We start from the raw sequence: 3,586 nt of genomic DNA on the forward strand, positions 1-3,586 counted from the left end.
CTTCCTTCTCGATAATCTGCTCCACAAATCCTAACTGCCTTACCTTCCCCAGATGCCTATTTCTCTCTCCTCAACTCACTGACATCGCCAAACTTTGTTTGGATTTATCTTCCTGTGCATGCTGCAATGGAAATTAACTCCAGGTAGAAAGTCTGGGCAAAGGTACGGCTCAATTCATTTGTTTCTCTTTCTTCAAGGATCACCGTCTCATGCTACCTACTATCAAGTATCATAAAACAGTTATTTCCTCAACTTTATCTAGCTTTCTGGTTGTTTATGGATGAAGGGTGATTATGTATCCCCATTATTTCCCGTGGCCAAACTCTGACATAATTTAGAATGGAGTTTCATTTTAGAAAATCCTGTCATAGGCATGGACAAAGACTTCATGACTAAAACACAAAAAGCAATGGCAAGAAAAGCCAAATTGACAAGTGAGATCTAACTAAACTAAAGGGCTTCTGCACAGCAAAAGAAACTATCATCAGAGTGAACAGGCAACCTACAGAATGGGAGAAAATTTTTGCAATCTATCCATCTGACAAAGGGTTGACATCCAGAATCTACAAGGAACTTAAACAAATTTACAAGAAAAAAACAACCCCATCAAAAAGTGGACAAAAGATATGAACAGACACTTCTCAAAAGAAGACATTTATGTGGCCAACAAATGTATGAAAAAAAGTCATCGTCACTGCTCATTAGAGAAATGCAAATCAAAAAGACAATGAGATAGCATCTCATGCAAGTTAGAATGGCAATCATTAAAAAGTCAGGAAACAACAGATGCTGGAGAGGATGTGGAGAAATAGGAATGCTTTTACACTATTGGTGGGAGTGTAAATTAGTTTAACCACTGTGGAAGACAGTGTGGTGGCTCCTCAAGGATCTAGAACCAGAAATACCATTTGACCCAGCAGTCCCATTACTGGGTATATACCCAAAGGATTATAAATCATTCTACTATAAAGACACATGCACACGTGTGTTTATTGCAGCACTATTCACAATATCAAAGACTTGGAACCAACCCAAATGCCCATATGTGGTACATATACACCATGGAATACTATGCAGCCATAAGAAATGATGATATCATGTCCTTTGTAGGGATACGGATGAAGCTGGAAACCATCATTGTCAGCAAACTAACACAGGAACAGAAAACCAAACACCACATGTTCTCACTCATAAGTGGGAGTTGAACAATGAGAACACATGGATATAGGGAGAGGAACATCACATACCAGGGCCTGTTGGGGGGTAGGGGGCTGGGGAAGGATAGCATTTGGAGAAATACCTAATGTAGATGATTGGTTGATGGGCACAGCAAACCACCATGGCACGTGTATACCTATGTAACAAACCTGCATGTTCTGCACGTGTATCCCAGAACTTAAAGTATAATACAAAAAAAAGAAAATCCTGTCATACTTTTGAAATACAGAAATAAAATTGAAATGTACCTTCTGCTGTAAAAAAATCATAAAAAGCATTTATTATTTGATCTCATATTCTCTGGAGTCCAATTCCTTGTACTAGCCAGAAAAATGAACAAAATTGACCAAGTAAAATTATAATAACTGAGGTTGTTTTGATTTTAAAATATTTAGGGGAGGAAATCAGTCAATATAAATTAGTCACAACTGTTTCTCCACCACTACAGAGTCTCTCCTAACTCTCTTTCCTCTATAACTGACATTGGGGTCCCACTCAGCATGGTAGCAAAGAGAGAGACCTTTGGTCCATGTGCTGTCTTTTGCTGGGATTTTCCCTTCCTTCTCTCATCTTGGATATCCTACACCAGTGCCTTCTGAGGTTTGCCTAGTCTGGTCCTGTCCTATGTTTTTGAGGTGTCATCCATGGATGCCTCTGGATCTTGTCATGCTACCTAGTTCTAAAGTCCCTATAGTGGATTTTGTCTGCTTTACTGATTATCTAAATCTGTGACCCTTGTGGGTGACCCTGCAGCCACCAGCTGATTTTCCTCACCATGACACAGATTGCAGAATTATTTCTAGTGGCCTTGAAACATTTCCTCAGGCATTCCTCTTCTGCCTAGGGGCTACATAGTACCAACACCATTCTAAATACAGGGCTTTGCTAAAGAGTTTACCATATTCCCCCTTCTCTCTCCCAAAGGCACTAGTACCCAATAGATGAGTCAAGTCACTCATACCTATAACTCTCCCATTCTTTTTCTCCAGTTTCTAAATTCTACTTCTCTTAGTGAAAGGGAATTCTCCTTTCTTGTCATAAAGAAACTTCCCCTGCAATATAGTCTCTGTTCTCTTTATGCTTTAGCGTCATGTAAATACAATGCTCTAAGACTTGAAAGGACCAAGCCCACACTTTTGAATGTAAAGGGAAATATGGGAGATTTATAAAACACTTTTGTTCTTTAACAAAGAGTGGCTTTATGACTAGAGTCTTGCAATCGATTAAAAAAATGTCAGCCTGGGGACTCAGAGAAGAATAAAAGACCTGTTTGTTCTGTATCTGCCCTTACCCTGAATCAATACATGCCATTCACCAGGTGATTGACTGATTCAACAAATCAGGCAGCCACTACACACCTAAGGACTAAGGAACAAAAAATAAAGAAAACACTGATTTAATACCTGAAAAACATTATTTTTTTACCTTTTCTATAGTAAATCTTTGCATGAGGATTGACTTCCATCATATCCTTCTCTTTTCTCCTACCATCCACATAGCCTAGTTGTAAAAAATAGTAAGATCTAAGATGCATAGATTACGTGAGGTATGTCAGGCACTGCTCTCATTGTTTTAAACTCATTTAATCCCCACAGCAATGCAGTATAGATTATCATTACCTTCATTTTACAGAATGGAAAGCTGAGGCCCAGAGAGATTAAGTAACTTGCTCAAGATCACACAGACACTTTATCTTGGTTAAATTAGTGAATCTTTAATCCTCAGAATTTTCAGCTATAAAGTAAGGATAACAATTTCAATAATATAAATGAGGTAGTCTGTATAGTATTTCAGCAAAAGCTTCCCAGATCCCAATGGGCTGGGTTCAAATTTTATGTTTCTGAGTTACTGTCTTGTAACCCTGGGTTCCCTGACCTCTCTGTACCTCAGTTGCCTCAACTGTAAAGCAGGAAAGATGATAAGTATATTTTCCTCTGAAGACTATTATGGGGATAAAATAAACAAACATAAGACTTGAACCAAAGGCTAGTACACAGCAAGTGATCAATAAATGTTACTGTTTTCAAAGGCCCACTCTACCTTATCAGAAATCCTGGCACCCTAGCTTATCAGAAATCCTGGTGGCAAGGTGAATTTTGGAATTGGGACTCCTTCACATGTTACACATGGGATAGAGTCCACATGGAATTATGGAGTGTTACCCCAGTGAGGTCACAGAAAACACCATGACCAAACATTAAGACGGCTGCCTCAAAATGCACGAATATTCACTCTAAGTGAGAAAAATAAAGACTAAAAACATCCTCTGGGAGTTCTGTTTAGGTTTTGCTACTGAATCAATCATTGCAAAATGTTAGTTTTCAGAGGCTTTTTATTTCAGAATTTCAGATGGGGTATTTTGGGGTGT

Source organism: Macaca thibetana, chromosome 5 (assembly GCF_024542745.1).
Source record: "Macaca thibetana thibetana isolate TM-01 chromosome 5, ASM2454274v1, whole genome shotgun sequence".
NCBI classification, from domain to species: Eukaryota; Metazoa; Chordata; class Mammalia; order Primates; family Cercopithecidae; genus Macaca; species Macaca thibetana.